Genomic DNA, 18,521 nt, shown 5'->3' with positions numbered 1-18,521 from the left:
AAAGGCCAAGAGGCGTCTCTCCGCCTTGGAGAGCCGCGGTCACTTTTCTCAGGCTCAGATCCACCACCCACTCCGGCCACTTATTAAACTCTCCTCTGCCCCTCCGCTTCTTCCACGCCAGCCTGGCTTGCTCTGATGATCTGCCAGGGATTCAATTAGACTGTTGCACCTGACTAGGCTTGGAGTAAATGACTAGAAGGGGAGGGGGGCAAAAAAAAAAAAAGCAGCCCATCCACCCTACTCCTCTTAAGTTGCTATTAGAAGAGTAAGAAGGAGGCGGAGGGAGACTTGGCGGCGGCGGCGAGAGATCGGCAAGCCTCCCTCTTGATTGACAGGGTGAAGGACCATTGAAAATCTTGCAGGGTAGCTCCCAGGTCTGTGTGAAGCTCCTTTTAAAAATCCTTCCTGATTCCTCCTCCCCCAGTAGATGGCAGCTTTGCAGGACCCAGAGACAATTGGGTAACCCGGAGCAGGAGGAGGCTGGAGTAAGGTGAGCGCTCCCCTTCCGCTCCCGAGTCCCTTTCTGGGCACCCCACGCTCCCGAGTGAGACCCTGACGGAGGCTCCCCCCGGGCCGACTGCAGCCGAGCCTAAGAGAGGCGAAACTTCGGCTCCCAAGGTATGGCCTCCGCATCCCGCTTGCCCCTCCCTCTGCTTGACAGAGGAACTGCCCGGCGCTCGAAACTTAGCCCAGAGGTTGGTCCTTCCGCGCGTGGATCCCCCGGCGCAGAGCCTGGGCGAGCGAGCCCGAGCTAGCAAGGAAGGAGCGTTTACACCCGGGAAGCGCGGGGAGGTTTGGCGACCATGGCTTGCTTTCTCCCTCCCCCACCCCGCTTGCTGGAGAGGTGGGTGGGACTGGGCTGTGTGGTCGTGGGGCTCGTTTCTTCGCAGCAAAGTTTCCAAAGTCGACGCTGTGCTCTTGCGCCGGTTGTCACGGGCCGGTTCCCTATTTCACAGCCAGGCACCGACCCCGCGTGTGAGTGACTAGGCGGCTACTGACTAGCCGAGGCTTCCCATCTCCCACCGTTGACCCAGTGTATCATTTCTGGCCAGATGGCTGGACTGCTGTCCGTTCCGCCAACTCTTTCTTCTTCCTCTTTTCCTTCCTTCTTCCCTTTGAACGGCTCCGCTTTTGGGGTTTGTTCTGGCTTGGCTTCATTTGGAATATATTAGTTTGCCCCGTAAATGTTTTTCTTCTTCTTTCTTTACCCCTCCTTCCTCACCCCACTCCCCTTTACTAAATAGAGACAAATCTCTTGCCTCGCTTTTCGAATGTAATTTTTAGCAGATGGTTAAAGAAATAAAATTCAGGCGCACAGATTCGTGTGGTTAAAAGCTTTTGCCTGGAGAAGAGGCGAAGCCGCGCCACAAATGGTTTTAATACTCCACTTCAAATCTTCAAATTTGTCAAGTCTCCCCTTTGTACTTTCCATAGTACAGGCTTCAGGAGAAAGTGAAGGAGGTGAAAGTTTTGTCTGTGTTTGTTTGTGTGTGTGTGTTTAAAAGATACTTCATTCTCCTACTGTTTTCCCTACATCCCTTCTATTTGCCTACGGGCAATTAACAGCGCATCTCTTCGTCTGTAGGCACCAGTGGTAGATTGTCAATTTCACCCCTATTTACATAATGATGTTTTAATAAGCTAAACAGCCTAGTGAGGTCCAAGGGAGAGAAACGGGGGCGAGGGGTGGGAATCTGGAGACAGAGGGGCGGGGGAGATTTCAGGCAAAGAGGAGAAACCAGCGCTAATGGTGGAGATACAGCTCAGTAGCAGGAGAATGGGTCTGGATCTGGGGGGTTTTTTACCTGGTGGATAAAAATAAATTAAAATTGCGGGGCGTGGGAACGCTGTTTGAGAGCAAAGTATGTGAAATAGATGGCCTCGAGATCCTCCCCTCAACCGTTGTTAATGCGAATCAGCTGTAGACACACCGGCAATCCAGTTCAGCCCCAAAGTGGAGGCACCCCGGATTCGAGGATTATGCGCTCGAAATCTATGCAAAAGTTTATTCTGAAGCAAGTTAAGCCAAGTTCAGTGGGACTTCTTCCTAATTGCGTGTGCACAGGATTTCAGAGTCAATGAGACTTCAGTGCTGCAATCCTATACACACTTACCTGGGAGTAATAAGTCCCATCGAACTCAAAAGGCCTTTCTCCTGAGCAAACTTGGACAGGACCGGGACGCGTTGGCCTTTTAAGGAGACTACAGAGGTAGACACTCCGAAACTTTGCCTTCACTTGAGTTATGGTTCACGCTGCCTTGTAGGTTTCTGTTGTTGCTGGTGGTTTCCTTGGTGAAGCCAGCCGCTCCTTCCCACTCAACCCTGCTCGCTCCTTCATTCCGCCCCCGTCCTTGCCAGGCCCCAGTTAAAATATGCTTCAAACCCACATACTTAAATAGGCGACATTCGAAGGGGAGATCGGCCTACATAGCCAGAGATTTCCCTCGGATCGTGGGATAGCGGGTAGGGGAAGATTGGAAGACGAATCAGCGTGGACGGGAAGTCTGGGCAAGGACCATTTTTCTCTCCTTGGGTAAATCGGGACACTCAGCGGAGAAGTAGCCCTACAACTCTTTGATAGTAATAGCAAACCTGCGCCTATCTACTCAGAAGTAAACCTCCATGGCTGGGGTGGATGAACGTTGTAGTCAAAGATATCTGGCAGGGGGCGCAAAGCTGGGGAATCTGTGGCTCTCCAGATGTTGTCGGACACCAGTTCCCATCAGCCCCAGGGGCAACAGTTGGAGATGACGGGAGTTGTCTTCCAGCAACCTCTGGAGGGCAACCAGCCTAAGCCGCCCCACTGTGCACGTGAGTGGGGGTGGGGGTATTACTCAATCTGTGCCCCTGTTTGGACCCAGGCAGATGTAGATTTGCATATGGGGGAGGGGCAGTTCCAGAAAATCAGGAAATGGGCTTCCTTTCTTGGTGGGCCAACCCAGTATGCAGGTTTTGTACCTTTAAGGCCCCTTGAACTTGGTGAGAGGCGCACAGGATCGGGTTGCGCCCCTTTCAAAGTCAAATGCTATACTTCTGAGTCATCATCAGGTGTTTGGAATTCAGTCTCGTGCTTAACAATATACAATGGTATCTCGGGTTAAGTACTTAATTCGTTCCGGAGGTCCGTTCTTAACTGAAACTGTTCTTAACCTGAAGCACCACTTTAGCTAATGGGGCCTCCTGCTGCTGCCGCGCCGCCGAAGCACAATTTCGGTTCTCATCCTGAAGCAAAGTTCTTAACCCGAGGTACTATTTCTGGGTTAGCGGAGTGTGTAACCTGAAGCGTATGTAACCCGAGGTACCACTGTAATTCAAACTCCATGTAAGCAACCTTAAGCACACTTACTTACAACCGAGTAAGTCCCGCTGAACTCTGTAGGCTTAACTCCTCTGAGAAACTCCCTTAGGATTCTGAGGGGCCATTTAAGATCAGGCTGCTCTGAAGAACAAGAATTCCGTGACTCTTTACAAAATGATTTTTTGGGGGGGAAAGCGAATAGTTTTAAGCAACACTATCCACTTATTTTCTTCTGATCAACACTAATATGACTTTAAAGGGGGGGGAGTTTTGGTTTCCTGTTACTTCTTGAGTATTTTTCTGGGGGGAAGGTCGGGGAGGCAAAGTTTGAGAAATAATTTTCAAATACAAATGCAGAGGGGAGCTGGAAATCGACCTTTACAACAACAACAAAATCTCTCCAACTTCCGGACAAATGTATTTTACCTCGGTGATTTCATTAACTCCTCCGTCCGCGTGTGTTCGGCTGCTGCCTCGTATTTAGACGGTTAGGTGGTGTTTACCATCAGGCCCGAAATCCAGTATCCTTGAGAGAGGAGCAAGCCGTAGGCATTCACGATTTCAGGTCAGATGCGCTGCCCTGCGCTCCGATTCCAAATCGGAGTCAGCCTACGATTGCATTGTCAGTGAATAAATTGCCCTCGAAATGTCAACCTGCCTTTTCCAGGAAAACGCCCCCCTAAACGAAACGAGTTAAGTCCCACGGACTTCAACGAAACTTTAATTCCCAAATAAATCTGAAGGTCACAGCCTTTTTAAAGTGGCGCGAATCGAAAGATAACTGAGAGAATCGTTGAATGAACAGGTTTAGCTATTTGTTTGAACCATTCATTCTTACGGAGCAACCAAGCAAGAACTGAACTCAAACCGATTGTGTAAAGTTTACACCCACAAAGGCGGAAGTCGGTCAAACACGCGTGACTTCTCCACTAGCAATATATGTGCTGTGTGTGTCTTCCCCGGAAGAAAGTGATGGGCAACCGTTTAAGCCGAAATACTTGGACTTAAGCAGGTTTGGTTTCATGGATGTACTAAAGCGCGCCAAGGTTCTAGTCACTGGCACGGAGCCTTTAACGGGATTGTGGATCGGGCTCAATAAACGACGCCAGTTCGGTCCTGTATCGCAGAGGGCGAAGCTGGTTCTGAACATGGCTGGTGGTTTTAAAAGACACCCGCTTCCCAAAAAAAGAGGGGGGGGGGAGAATAGACTGTGGGAATAGACTGTGGGTCAACGAGGACTCCTAGCGGGCTCTAAATGAGAGATCCGAGACACATTCGTTTGTCCGTAAACTAACAGGAAAGCAATGGACTTGTCTGCACAAATAAAACGTTTGTAGAAAACAAAACCAAAGTGTGCACGCTTTGCCCAGGTGAAAATCTACGGTCTCTCTTTAACTTTTTGCATTGGCTTTCTCCACAAACAATGGTTTGTTTAGATCTGGATGACAACCCCCCAAGCCGCCCCCTTCATCTTCATCTCAGGGACCTCGAGTCAAATGTATCCGGCTGACCTGTAGGCTGCAGCAGGATCTCGGGTGGAGCGCTGCCCGTTAGCCCCGAGGTTTAGTTTCTGACTGTCTATAGACAGGGACTATTTTATTTTATTTGTATTTTATTTGCTAGCTTCACTCTTTAGGGAACGCTAGGCTGTAGTTCGTAAAAGGCAGCAGGTACAAAATATTAGCTCGCTGCCTTCTGATATTTTGGAAACGGTGCCTTTTGAAAGCGCTCTAACGTTTCTCAGAGTCCGGGTCCCAAAGAAGTAAACTCGGAAGTCAAATCCCATTCACGCCCAATAGGCTTTCTCTCCCCCTGCCCCCATTAAAACTGCAATCCCTGCGAGAAAGCCCAATGGAACTCAAGGGGATTTACTTCCAAGTTGACACGTTCTAGAATTAGGCTGTAAATCGCTGGAGATCGCAAGCTAAGGGAAGACTTTGAAGCAGAGTTTAAAGTGTGTGTGTTGTACTGTTGATGACAAAAGTCTCTGGCTACGCAGACGACTTGAGAGGCTTTAGAAATTTGGCGAAGCTTTGGCCCTTGCCATTTCCCCGATCCTGAATGTTCAAGGCGTTCGCAAAGGCTGCGCGCCTTGCTGCGCGCCGATTTAAATCCCTGACATTTAATTTTGTTCAGGGAACTTCCCGCTGGTCCGGCCTGTCACCTCGCCCCAGCTGCTAGGATAACCACCCCAGGACGTCTTCCTTGGGGTCCCTCTGCCTTCTATTGTACATCCCATTTCCACTCGCCCCCCTTCCCACCCCCCTTTCAGTTCCACTTGGTTGACTGTTCAAATTTTCCATGTAAATGACAGTAATAAATATCTAATCATGTCCTGCAGCTATATATATACGGCTCTCTGAGCAGGGCCTCATTAATGAAACATCAAGCGAAAGGGGGAGAAAGTTTCTTTCTTTTCTTCTTTCTTCCAGGCATTGTGGAGAAAACTGTTTGCGAAGTACCCACGAATCACAAGAGAGCGTGGAATAGCCTAAGAACGCCGTTTATCTCTTGTAATCATCATCATCAACAAAAAAAATCATTTCGAGCCCTGTTGGCTGGCCAGCTTTATATATTATGTAGCTATGAGTGTGTCGCGACGTGTGCGGGGAAAATAATGTTAGGAACCTCCATTTAAACAGCTCCGACTTTATCAACACAATCCATGGCGGAGCGTCTCCTGCGCAAGCTCCTGTGAAATGAATGAGAGAGGCGAGGGACTAGCTCTTGCGCACCCTTCACTCATTTCAGAGGAGGTCCTGGAGGTTCCTGCCCCTTACCTTTTGCAAGATCGCTATTAACAATCTTTCGATAACTTGCCTCAAAAGGCTCGCGCGTGTGTTGTATAGCGAGAGTTTCCAACGTGAAAAGTGGTTGTTGTTTTTCAGCAGAAATGAACTTTGTCTCCGCACCGCCAGAAAAAAGAAAACCCATTTTGGGTGCTGTGTGTTAAACAGCCAGGCCAGGTGGAGTGAGGAAGGAAGAGCGGGAGAGAGAGAAAAATATCACAGGCTATTAGTATCTGTTCTTGGGTCAGCCCGCTATGGAGTAAAGGCAAGCTTCGGGGTTACTCAGAACTCTTCGTCATGCTCTCACAATCCTTCCCCAACTGAAAGATTCGACGCTACATCTGTTGGGAGGTGCATCGTTTACCGAGAGGAGGAAAATATAAGGAGTTAGACTTGGGGGGTGAGGGAAGAAGGAACCCTGCGGATCAGGACACGAAGGCAAAAGTTAGAAAGTGAAATGGACAACATAGGAAACAAAACCGACAAGAGAAAATCTATAGCACAAGAGAAAGCAATGGAAGGGCAACTAAGGCTGCAACCCTATCCCCACTTACCTGGGAGTAAGCCTCAGTTGAATTCAGTAGGACTTACTTTTAAGTAGACATGTTTAGGCTTGCGCTGTAACTTCTGGTTTTGGACCAGCGGCAATTTTGCCCTTCATTTGCCCTGCACAGAGAACAAGACACTTCAGACAAGTATTTGGAATCAAGTTATTCCGCGCATCTTGCCCTTAGAGATCTTGATGGGAAATCCGTCTCCCATGGGGTTGTTTATTCTTTCACCGGAAAACTGACACATGCCCATCAGTGGCGTGACTCCCCAACAATTAATTGAACCCATAAAGCGCTCTTAATGCCAGCGGGGGCGGAGGGCGGGGGAAGTTGAGATAAGTCTGAAATGAAAGCGCACGAGATATTGTTCTCCCAACGCTAAACAAATGGAGTGATTACATTCTCTCCAAACGCATCAGTCACGCTACATTAAGCAGCAGAGAGCTAATTATCCCAATTAGGAGGCTGATTTATAATTAATGGCTTGGACCAAGTGATAATTGGATGTTAATGGATAACAGTTTTGTCTGGAAGTAGCCCCTAGCTTCCCTAAAGGCCAGCTTGCCTTTCCATCCTCCCCTTTCCTTCTACTTTTGCTCAAAGCAAATGAAGGAAAAAATAATCTGCTATTAGGTGAATCAGTGAGAACGGTAAAGGCTGGGAAGGAAGGTGACTGTAGTGTTAAGTAGAATTAGTGGAAGTTTAAGACTGGGAATGACGGGTCTCAGTTATGCAAAATGTTAGGGCTGCAAGGGACTATACCGTGAAGGGTTTAATAAAAAGTTTTGCAAATAAAGCTGCTAGAACTCATTGTTTTAGTGCTAATAAAAGTGGTAAAGGCTGGAAGCAAGGCGATTTTAGTCAGTCTGGTCGGTGTTAAGGGGAATAGATGGGAGTATAAGATTAGGAATGACTGGTCTCAGTTTACCAGAATCTCAGGGCTGGGAGGGAATATACATGATCTGCTTTCATATGCCTTCCAGTTATACCCATTCCCACCCCACCCCCTGCTATTATGTAAATTGCTAAAACATTTACTGAATTAATGTCCAATGCAGAGCTTGCCTGCCTGACCGCTCCGTGCTAGTGTAGAATTGAATTCCATAACTTTTTTTTACACGTGTGCCAGAGGCTGGGAAGTTGGAACATTTTAGTCTTGAGGTGTGTGGGTGCGTGTGGAATAAGGTGTTGTGTCTCAATAAAGACAGCTGCACACATAGCATCATAAAGGAGACAGCAAGAGAGAGAGAGAGACTTTCTGGCAAGGACAGAAAGAAACTGGATTTCCCCCAAATTCTTTGACGATGGTCCCCTGCCTGCTCTGCTACTCTGTCCTGTTCAGAGACCTGCTTTGGGTGGCAATACACAGACAAGGACAGGAACTAGTGTCTGAACACAGCAGCAGGACTTTAAAATGTTGTGTCTGGGGTGCGCAGGGAGAGGGGGCATGTGTTGGGCTGGCACTGATCTTTTTCACTTAACACTGAAGAACTGCACACCTTATTTTCTTCTTCCAAATGACAGAGTATGTAATAACTTTCTGCACTGAGATGGTTTTCTTCTGTGTACAAAAGTGTGTCTGTCTGTTCAGAGTAAGCCATTAACAGGAGAAAGCACCAGATCAATTGGGAATAGAAAGAAGAATGAGTGGCTCTCCCTTCCCAAACATTTATTTGTGATCATTTATTGACACCTGAGAGGTAAACTTATACAAAGCTAGAGTTGGCATCCATCTGTCTCAGGAGACAATGCAGTGCACCTCTGGGAGTGAGGTCAAGTTGTTGGGGGGTTGCAGTGCCTGCTGTGGTTGTATAATAATGATCATTAGCACATGTCTCCAAATATCCTTTTGGTCACATAGGCTTGAATGGCAAATCTTTGTCTCTGTCTCTCTCTCCAAAGCCCTGTCTTAAGACAAGAATGCCAGGTTTCACTTTCACGTGGTTTTAGAATTGATTCCAGCTTGCATTTTGTTACAAAGGAATTCCAGGTGCTTATTATTGTTGTTGTTATTATTATTAATAATATTAAAAATACTGCTTCGTTGTAAATAGAACCTCTAAACAGTAGTAGTAGTAGTAGTAGTAGTAGTAGTAGTAGTAGTAGTAGTAATATGTGTGAGCTATGGGAATAATCACAGCAATGCACCTTATCACATCTACTATCCAAGATTTCTCTGCTGCCTTTGGACCAAAAAAGCACTAAGGCAGCTTAAAACAGAAAAAAGCCCTACAATATTATACTAAGAAAATACAACTTACAAAAGTTTAAGATGGCACTGGCTTAATAACAACTTTAAAAAAATCAATAAATACCACTACCACACCTAAAACAAACAAAAAAAAATGTCCTCTGCCTAAAAGAAAAGAAAAAAAACTTTTTTTCAAAAAAGGTCAGAGATCACCGCATTGGGTCAGTATCTGTCTAGGCACTAGCTCTTTATAAGGGCCCCAGACAGGTGGTGGGGTGCAGAGCAGCTGGGAAAGCTCTCCTCCAGTTGTTCTTAATGCAGCTCCTCCCCTGTGGAAATGCCTTATCTGCCCTCTCCCCAGCTGGTGATTCCAGTTACATGCATGTATGTGCTGGCTGCCCATATACTACTGGCAGGGCCAGCCCACCCATAAGGCAAGGTAAAGCAACTGATTTGGGTGGCAGGATCCACAGGGGCAGCTGACCTGGCCTCCAAGGAATGCCTCACCTGCTGCCTCTGTTGCAGTGGCAGTGACAGCTCTGATACTTTCGTTGGAGGCCGGATTCACAGCCTCCACAGTGGCCTCTTGGCAGATAGGAGTTACTGCTAGTCTCCTCCCATCCTTGTTCCCAACATAGATCTTTATTGCTTCCTTGTTCCAGGTATATTTATTCCCACCCCCAGTTCCTGATGCAGATCTTCACTCACCCCTTCTTCCCTGGCTGGAGCAGGTGGCAGGCACCATTTTGTGGTTTACCTCAAGCGCCAAAATGTCCTGGGCTGGCCGTGGCTATTGGACCAGGTTCAAGGCCAGGTATTAATTTACAAGACCCTTAACAACTTGGGTCAAGCACCTCAAGCACTGCCTAATCCCTTATATCCCTTTTTAATCCCTGAAGTCTTGGGGGGAGTCCCTGTTAGTGATCCCGCCCATGGTTCAGATCCACAGCTCGTTTCTGTCAGGAGCTGTGTGTTCAGTATTGTGGGCCCAGTTTTGTGGAACTCTCTTCCAGCTGAGGTCAGTCCCCTTCTGGCACCGACTGAAGGCATTTTGATTTCCTCAGGCATTTTAATTGAAGTCTGATTTTATAGTTTCTAACAGATTCTTATATTTTCTGTATGTTATTCCTTATACCACTTAGAGACCATTGCAGTTAAGTAGCACATAGGTTGTTAAAATTAAACAACAAGAAGAATAGTAATATTAAAGACATTAAGATATACCACGCATATCTATTTCTGCACTAGTTGAAATCTCTCCTAATTGCCCCAGATTAAGAAAAAAAATCATTAAATCCTCTTGAAGAAAATAAATCAGGGTAATCTAATATGAGATCTGATCCTGGGTCTGCTCTGCGTGACCATATATGAAGGCAGACACAGCGCTGAGCGGCATCAATTTGTAATGTGATAACTACTATAAACAATGTTTACCGACCATGGACAGTAGTTATAGTTGGTGTGATGTTGCGGCCTGACAGAGCATGCTCCAGCGACCAGACAATAGAGTTCTGTCCACTTTGCAGACTCTGGTACCTGTCACAACATAAGGCTTATTAGCTGTGCCCTGAAGGGACAATATTAAAGACTACCAGAAAAGGCTCCTTCCAGGTCAGACGACGTGGACACTGTCACGAGAGGCCAGGAACTATTTTTTTTCTCCACAGCATTGGTCTCTGTAGCCTGTGGATAACTGTAATGGGTTTTGTCCCCAGAGTCATCAATCTCTCCTAAACACCAAACACATCATAACAAGAAGCCAGAGAAACAAATTCAGCAGTGTCCAAACCAAAATGAAGACTTCTGGCTATAGCAGCTAGGCGTGTTGTGCGAGGGTCGGGATCAAATTGATCAAAGCCAAACAAGCAAACACATCTGCATTGACATTACTGCTGGAAGAAACCTCCAGATGAGATGCCTGAAGTTAGATTCCTAAAGCTGTGCTAAGATACCTAAACCAAAGCAGCCAAGCTTTTGCTCTGACTCATTTATTTTGACGTTCTTTCTGTTGCTTACATTAGGATTTGCAAGTGCTTTCAAAAATAAACCTGCATTGAGCTCGTAGATAAAAAGGTATGAGTGCAGAGAAGGAAACATATTATTACCCTTTCCAAAAAAGACTGCCAAATTAATTTAAGTTGCTACCAAATCCCTCTGAATTTCTTAGTTGTTTTTTTTAAAAAAAAAATCAAGGATCACAAAAGTTTGTAATTTTAAACTTCTTAAAATTAAAAAAAAAAAGCTTCTTAAAGTTATTATTCTGGTGCCAATAATAACAATTTGGCTTTTCAGGCCTGTTTGCTCACTTCAAAAACAATCAAATATTGTCATCTTTGTAGCTTACCATCTGATCGAGAATTCTGTTGAACTGAAACACATCTGATTCATCTCAGCTAAAGTCAATGAGGCTACCACCCAAGCCTTAAAATCATGGCTTCATGTGTGTGTGATATGTCATGTCACTATTTCCCCCTCTGCATCATGTTCTCCAACATGTAGAGAGCCAATGCTCATAATGTACATCATGTTATTATAGTATATACTTCAGCACATTACACTTGTTAAAAGGGTACAGGTTCTATTCACCAGCTCAGTACATGGTGGAAAGAACAATCGTACTATAACATACATAGCACATGAATTTATTGGGCAGAGTAGCACCATGGAAAGAGGAAAAATAGTTTTGAAAATGAATGTGTGAAGCCACTCCAAGTCCCACTGATAGTAATGGAATTTATTTCCAAGTTCAGATTGTTGTATGATATCATCAATTTACCGTATATTCAAGAAATGTGTTTGATTTGGGAGTAGAGGACCAGGGAATAAAAAGCAGAACCTATCTTTATGACAGATCTAATGAAAAGCAGTAGCACCAACTCTGTCCATGTAGACCAGCTCTCTAACAGGTCCTTGGACAGCATGTTTATAGCAACACATCTGGAAACATGTGGTCACAGCTTGTGTGGACAAGAGCCACACAAATAAAATTCAGTAGGTTATATCCAAAATGGCAGAACACTTTATTTTCACCAGTGCCCCCCTAGTCAAACTTCTCCTGAGGGTTAGGGAACCTCTAGAAAGGTATGGGATATGGTGGGTTGCCCTGCAGCTCCATCTACCCAATGGACCACCACACATACACTGGAGCTTCCTCTTTTCTGGGACAGATGGGAGGAAGGGGATGGAATCAATGGCTGCTAGCCATGGTGGCCATGCTCTCCCTCCATTATTGGAAAGAATACCTCTGAATACCACTTGCTGGAAACCACTTGTTGGTTTCCCAGATGTATCTAGTTGGCCACTCTGAGAACACGATGCTGGACAAGATGACACACTGGCCCAAACCAGTGTTATTATGTTATTATGGAAGCTGGTTGCACCAGCAGAATTACACATGCATGACTTTGTCTACAACCCAACAGCGTCTCACCAACCTTGCATTAGCAAGAAGCACTTTTGCTACTGCAAATTGACCCTTGGATATACAATTCAGCGTCTTTGATGCCTGCAAAGCACAAAGTTTCATAACCACAAGGAAGCAATCACTTTAAAAATGAACTGTGCAAAATTGTCAGACAGTATGTAGCAAACAAGTCTATACTGGCAGAACAGATTATCTTTTTCATCTCAAATCCTTGCAGTAGTTCTGATTAGGCTATTGTATATAAGCATAAGGAACATGCCATTTGTTTTTGTGTAATACACAGCACAAGCAGTCTCACATTGCTGCAGTCAAATTATTTTACGGCTTTTAATTCTTTGCTGATGGGTATTATTTTTCTACTTAACTGAGTGCTTAATTATATTATTTTTAAAAAGGAAAATGTTATTTGGACTAGCCTATCTTTTGATCCTAACCACTACATGGAACTTACGCTCAACTAATGGGCCTAGGCTCTGCTATTCCGCATATTTCCCCCCAAATATCCACCTTGTTAATAGGAACTAAAAATAGGCTTAAACACACAGGGCCAGATCTCTGCTGTCTGTGCATTCAGCATCTGTTTGTGAAGCATGTGCAAGAGAAGACCCTCATATTGACGAAAATTAAGAAAAGAAGCAAACAAAGTCTGAGAACAAAATATGTTACTTTTTGCTGATTCATTAACTGTTCTGATTGGGAGTCCTAATTTCCCCCTTGAGTCAGATTACATTTGTGTTGTGGGGTCCATCTTTCCCTCCATCCCTTTTTTACACAAACAAATCTACAGGCCAACTAGGGAAAAGGAGAGAAGGAGGAGAGAAGACAAGGGGAAAGAGCAATAAGGGTTTCTGTACCTTGCATGATTTAATTTTCTCCTTCATTAAAAAATAAAATAAAAAATCCTTTCCATTCTTCCATCATACCAGCCAGTTTGAACTCACATTTTTAGTCTGGATATGCAATACAGTGGTACCTCGGGTTATATACGCTTCAGGTTACAGACACTTCAGGTTACAGACTCCACTAACCCAGAAATAGTACCTTGGGCTAAGAACTTTGCTTCAGGATGAGAACAGAAATTGTGCGGCGGCAGCACAGCAGCAGCGGGAGGCCCCATTAGCTAAAGTGGTGCTTCAGGTTAAGAACAGTTTCAGGTTAAGATTGGACCTCCGGAATGAATTAAGTACTTAACCCACGGTACCACTGTAATTACCAGATTATATAGGAAAAGATTCATTGTGACATGCCTCGTGGTCCAGCAATCTTCTATCATGTACAGTACATTAGAGGGACAGGCTTGCTGAACAACTGTTCCACTTATGGAAGTGGAGTTACGGTACTACTAGGGTACATTAAAAAAACCTCACTTTGTGCTGGGCATTATGAAGCCTTCTTAGGCTCAGTGGTGTAGGAAGGGTGGTGCAGTGGGTGCAGGCCACCCCAGGTGTCATCACTGAAGGAGGTGACCATGGACCTGGCCTGTAGCACACCTGTGCCACAGGTCTCTCCTGGGGAGTGACGCAGTGGCTTGGGCACCTGCAGACTTTGCGCTGCCCGAAACGTCAATGGGGGCTTGCAGACTCCATGGAGGTTCTGCGCAGCATGCTCTCCCCTGGCATTTGCACCGCCCCGGGAACCCAAGCAGCTAGCTATGTCACTGCTTAGGCTCTCACTGTTGCCCCATCTGGACTAAGAATGACTTCAAGACCATGTGCTGTGTTGGCCTATGACCACACAGCAGACTGAAACCGCCTCTGTAAGCAATTAGACTGGCATTGGAGAATCCCTGACTGTAGAAGCCTGTTTGAAATCTACTTTCTGATGGAATTTCTATTGCCCAGAGACAGAAAGAGGAGGCTGACTATCAAAGAGCAGGAGATTTCAGAATTTTATGGCTCATGGGTAACAAAAGAAACATGTATGGATTGCTAGAGAGAGAGGGAGAGATGGCTAGTGGCGAGCTAAACTAAACAGACAGCCCGTTTTCCCAAACTATATGTGACCTGATTTGTGTATGTGACTCCTCCATAATAAGTTCATGTGTTCGGCACCAGGACTGGGCTACATGCATGCTTTATGTGAAAGATGTTGAGTGTGAGGAACAGGAACAGGGCAATGTTGAAAAGTTTCCCTCCTGACAATGGCATTACATATGCTTACCTGGACAGTGTGGGATTGGGGCAGGATGGGAGTGGGATTGGGGCTGTGGGCACTCTGGCTGAGCCAATTCAGTGCTCCTGCCAGTGAACCCACACAGCTCCATCCTTGATGCTGTCCTGTTCTGTCCAGGTAAATGGCAGAAACACCACTGTCATTATTGCTCTCCCATGTTGGCTGTGCCTAGTGAGGGGATTCTAAACACAGGCATAAATGCATTCATGTCTCAAACTACCACCCAGTTTTGTAAGGAGACCAGCATCAAAACATTTTTAAAAACAACTCTCCTCCCTGGAGAGAGAGTCCTGTAAGCAGGTTGCCCCTGCCAAGAAGCCCCTCTCCTCACTTCAGATGGCAGGGACACCTGGAAGAGGAAGATGAGAGTACACATACCTTTCAGGTAATCAGGTTTTGAAATAATGTTCTTCAAAAACTTTTTTCCACCCAGCAGTGTGGAAAAGGTGATCAGGTAACAAGTTCAAACTGAAATCCTGACACTTCTCCCTTGTGACAATGCTGGGTGCTTTTGCAGTAATCACATGGCATTCCCTTCAACCATGTTTTTCTCCTTCACAGAAATTGTTATACAGACTGAGCCAAAGAAAGCGTGTATTAGCATGCCTGTCTTAAGATACAGGCAGAATTGAATTATTATTTATTATTGTTATTATTATTATTTATTTAATTAAAAATAAATGACCAGGACAAACTTTTCCAAGTGATCATTCAGTCCCAGTGATGTGAGTTTCCGGTACTTCAGTAGCATGTGAAATAAGAACTGCAAACTGACGTTTTTATTTTTTTTTTGCTGAGTACCTTCCCCCAAAATCCATTTTAAAATAAAAATTGCTTTTCTTACTACCACCCCTTTTTTTTTGCAGTCCATTGACTTTTTCCAAATTTATTAAGTCCCACTGAAAGAACTGGGGCTTGAGTTAGTAACTAACTCAATGAATTCATTTAAATGGAACTTGGACCTGGCTAAAGTTGGTTGTGGCATTTTTTGATGTTGCAAATACACACCTTTTCTCCAGACCTCAGCCATGCTATATTTTGTCGTTGTGGAAAATGCAGTTCTCCCCAAAGGTTGCATATCTGCTGCAACTGTCATGCGGCGTTGTGGCATGTAGGTGCATGAGAGCAACACACACATCATAATCCCATGCGCACAAACTTGGAAACAAGTCCCACTGTGTGGAGTGCCACTCCCACCCCTAAGTGGGGGCTAATTTGCCGCACCTCAGCTCCCCTGAGAAGAAGACTCAAAATGGTTTTGCTCTGGAGAGGAGTTGGCAAAGGGTCAGGTGGGCCATCAAGCCAATCAGAATGAGGAAGAAGCCAGAATTTCACCCTTCAGTTTGAAGCACCCTCTCTATGCAATAGTTGCTTGTTTCAGGGCTGAGTAGGAATTTTTTGGGAAGTAGTTTCTGACTGGCCTTGGGAATCCTCTTTTTTGCCTACTCTATACTGCTGGGAGTCCTGTTCTTGGAATGGCATTTTTATTTGTTTAGTTGGTTTTTAGTCCGGACAGGAAAATGCCCAAGGCATTATTGGGCTAAGGGCACTCTTTGTCACCCTAGGATGCCTTGGCATTGAGGCCCTTTGGGGTAAGGTTACCAGACGTCACCTTTTCCCAGGGACAGTCCCTGGATTTACAAATCCGTCCCCTGACAAAATCCTATCATTCCTAATGAAGTTGAAAAGTGTCCCTGGATTCATTGAAAGAAATCTGGTAACCTTACTTTAGTCTGCCTTTCAGGCTTCACAAGACATGTTTACTTACCCAAAGTTCTTGTAGTGAGGAGGAATAATTCTTTCTAGTCCTTTATTGTGGGATAACAGGCGGCACCTTGTAAACGTGCCCAAGAGTGGGGAGGGACCTGATTCCTCCTGCCTTAGGGGACTTTCATGTCCATACAGTGGTACCTGAGGTCAAGAACTTAATTCGTTCCGGAGGTCTGTTCTTAACCTGAAACTGTTTTTAACCTGAGGTACCACTTTAGCTAATGGGGCCTCCCGCTGCTGGAGCCCGATTTCTGTTCTCATCCTGAGGTAAAGTTCTTAACCTGTGGTACTACTTCCGGGTTAGCGGGGTCTGTAACCTGAAGCATCTGTAACCTGAAGCATCTGTAAACTGAGGTACCACTGTACTATATTTTGATTTGGCTATTATTAATTTATTTAGTTGTTTACAGATCCTCTCTGTTGGTATATTTGATCCTGTTTTCACCACAGTTGAAGTTTTGTGAGTCTTCTTTAAAAGTGCATTGGAAATCAGTATTTGTCTAGGTTAATGTGTATAAGATTGCAGCTTCATTCACTACCATATGCGATGTCACATAATTGAGATAAATAAAGGGGCAAAATGTTTCTCCAATGTCTGTGTCTTTTTTTCTGAATATATGTTTTAAATTTGATATATCTGCTCACATTTAAATTTATAAAACATAAACTTTTTTTGTGCATGTTAGAAATGAGGAAAAAAACAGTTTGGTAATTTGGACTTCCAGAAACAATATGGGAATTGTCACAAACCTACCTTTCAAAATCTACACTTCCCTGAATTTTATGACACAGTTCTCAGATTTTTTTTTTTAAGTGTACAAATTGCACACATTAGAGAAAATTACATGCAAAAAAGCAAAATGAAAAATGCACACTAAATTCTGATGAAATTTTGTGAGGGCTTTCAAAACAAACAAGCATCAATTCACACACTGATACAGTAATATGCTGAACCAAATGTAAGACTGGAAAAAATGAGAAAAATTTAAATTGACAGAACAATTAAATTGAATTGTATATGTGCATACTGGAAAGCTAATTTAACACTAAAAATTCCAAGAGCAGCACAACATCACACAAGTATTACTGCCTGCTATCTCTGAAATGCTTTCCCCTTTATTTCATTTTAAAAATAAATAAATATTTGCATTCCCCTCTTGTTCAAATCTGGTGCTGAACTGCCCATCCAGACCTGTTTGCATAATAACCCACAAGGAGGTTATAGGCTCAGCACAGGTATACACCATTATCCATTATGTGTGACTGAACTATTGTGCTCCTGGCATGGGGGCTGCAGATCTAGCATGCTAAATTCAGACATGCAATCACTTACAGCACTTTTTATATGCATGAATGGTAGCTCCCTGTGGGATAATTTGTGCCGACACTCAACAGGGCTTCAGACAAGAACCCGTTTGCTTGACATGGGTTGGCTAGGGAACTCTTCACAGTACTGACATGATCTGCATCCCCCAGAATAATGTGTGTATCAGAATACAGATACCATTCAGAATTTGCACTTCTCCAAATATTGTGATGCAGTTCTTGGCTCAGAAAAAGGTATCAAAGTGCATTTAAAATGTGCATTTTTGAGACATATGCGCGCGCGCGCGCACACACACACACACACACACATATATATGCATATCTTGTGAGGAAGCATGTTCAAAGATGTATATTTAAATATATATTGAATGTGGATTTTTATGCAGATTAATGTGAAAGCAGGATGGAGTGGACTTATGAATGAACACAACAAAAGGAGATGGAATGGAAATATACTGATCTGTCCATCTCTAGTTGAAAATAGAGATACTTTTTCTATTTTACTACCCCATTCACTTTTAAAATAATGAGTTTAAAAGCCTTGAAAAATGAAAAAAAAAAAGGACTGGAAGTTAGATCAGATAACGAAACACTATGATAGTATCGTTGAAATCTTCAGTCACTGTTAACAATCTGATGTTTCATGATGGTTTTCAAATGCAGTGTGTTTCATTCAGCGATCAACTGTATGCAGCTCCACAAGTCAGATTTAAGGAGAACCACCTCCAGGGTAGAGGGCATCACTAGGAAGCAGGTTTGAGCACACACACACCCTTTCTCATTTAAGAAATTAAAACCCTGACAATGTGCTGATGATATGGCAGTGTAATCAGAGAATGGCTTTCACTACTTTTAACAGAAGCTTTTTATAAGCATTTGCACTGGCCCAAGCAGAAATGTTCTTAAGGCAGACTATACATTAGAACTGAAAAATGACACTTCGGCAAAGGAACAGTAGCAATAAATCCTTGTTGCCTTAGAAGTTGTCAAACTGAAATG

At 44.4% G+C, this 18,521-nt stretch overlaps 1 protein-coding gene across 1 annotated transcript in view; it reads left to right on the top strand.

Moving 5' to 3' along the window:
• Nucleotides 1–332: 332 nt before the first annotated feature.
• Nucleotides 333–18,521, top strand: part of DMBX1 (diencephalon/mesencephalon homeobox 1) — a 34,715-nt gene continuing 16,526 nt past the window's right edge. The window contains exon 1 of the mRNA XM_081868295.1: nucleotides 333–618. The gene's annotated coding sequence lies outside the window, so the exon portion shown is untranslated. The remainder of the gene's footprint in view (nucleotides 619–18,521) is intronic.

The sequence above is a fragment of the Podarcis erhardii genome (genome assembly GCF_964252035.2).
Source record: "Podarcis erhardii genome assembly, chromosome: 6".
In the NCBI taxonomy this organism is placed as follows: domain Eukaryota; kingdom Metazoa; phylum Chordata; class Lepidosauria; order Squamata; family Lacertidae; genus Podarcis; species Podarcis erhardii.
The sequence above is the reverse complement of the archived record's forward strand: the minus strand, read 5'-3'. Positions and strand labels throughout refer to the sequence as shown.